Here is a 1,670-nt window from a genome sequence, read left to right as displayed (position 1 = left end):
CCATAAGTCATCAGAAAGCTAAGTCAGTTATGGGAGAAGTACATAACAGGGTATGTATCATTATATTTGACATGGGAGTCTTTATATGGAAAACTCCTAGGACTAATATTCCATAACACAGTTACTGGAAAGCTGTAAACATCTTGTATGTTATCTTTAATAGCCCATTTGTCATGTAATTTCATAATTATTTGATTAATTATAAATTTATGTATGAGAAGATTCTAGTTGCAAGAACTTAGGTGTTTGTGGTTTTGTTTTGTTTTTTTACCACCTGTCTCAGGCCCTGACTCATCGTAGACATGTAGTAAACATTCAAGGGAGAGAGGGATTCTTTGTTAAGTAATTCTTAGCTATGTGCAATCTGACTAGTAATGCAAAGCTCTATTCCTTTGTTGTTGTGGTGTACCATTGAGTCAGAATTGACCCATAGCTGACCCTCCAGCAGGTTTTCAGAGACAGTTTAAATCGCTCAGGAGGAGATTGTCCATGCTTCTCCCAAGGAGCAGCTGATAGATAAAAGCATTGTGGCTTCAGGATTGCAGCACAGTTTCTCACCACTAGGCCACTTTAGTATTTCCCTTAAATATTTGAAGGAGTACTGGTGGCAGAGTGGTTAAGAGCTGTACTGTCAACCCAAAGGAATGAGTTTCAAATCTACCCGCTGCTCCAGAAATAGAAATGGGCACTCTCCTCCCACGCAAACTAACTGCTCCTGAAAACTCACTGGAGGGGTCAGCTATCAGTTGGTTCTGACACAATGGTACAAGACAACAACGTTAAGTATTAGTAGGAGGAGTTTTCACAATTTCAGATAGACTAAAATCATGCTGCTCTCATTTATTCTGTGTTCATCAGCATAATAACTCCCTAGAGATGTCCATTTGTTTATCTCCACATGCTTTGAATATGTTTTCTTTAGAAGATAATTAAGGTTTATGACGGAATTAAAGTTGCTTATGAGCTTAGAAACCCTGTGTTATTACAGTAGTAGGACCTAGACAGAAGGGAAATACACATGGAACAACAACACATAAAAATGGTTAGCTGCAATCCCAAAGGCACAAGGTTCAAATCCACCACATGCTCTACTGGAGAAGGATGGGCAATCTCCTCCTGTGCCTTTCTGACCTGACTTAACAGGTTATGACAAGAAAAAAACCAAACAAAAAATAGTTAGATTTACTGATCTGATAATGAAACTCTCAAGACTATGGATTCTCAGATGCCCTCAAAACCTAGAATAAAACACCTTATACCTGTGGTTCAACTTTGACTCAAACAAACAGATCTATATGGTGACAATTACAACAAGGAGTTCCTCATTTCTGATAATAATCAGCTATACAGGATTGGTCTACGCTCATTGGTGCTCAAGGCCTCAAACCTGTTCCTGAGATGGTTTTGAAATTCGAGTGGAATAGACTTAAAATCAAATTTTGGTTCCCTTGGACTTGATTTAATTTTCCTCAACTTCAGCTTGAACTTGCATATGAGTAGTTGGTGATCTGTCCCACAATAAGCACCCGGTCTGGTTTTCACTGCTGATATTGAGCTTCTCCACCGAGTCTTTCCACAAATGTAATCTATTGGAATCCTATGCATGCCATCAGGTGAGATCCATGTGTATTGACTGCGTTTGTGTTTCTTACAAAAGGTATTTGCAATGA

Source organism: Elephantulus edwardii, unplaced genomic scaffold (genome assembly GCF_000299155.1).
Source record: "Elephantulus edwardii isolate Elephantulus edwardi_28Jun2011 unplaced genomic scaffold, EleEdw1.0 scaffold00029, whole genome shotgun sequence".
NCBI classification, from domain to species: domain Eukaryota; kingdom Metazoa; phylum Chordata; class Mammalia; order Macroscelidea; family Macroscelididae; genus Elephantulus; species Elephantulus edwardii.
The sequence above is the reverse complement of the archived record's forward strand: the minus strand, read 5'-3'. Positions refer to the sequence as shown.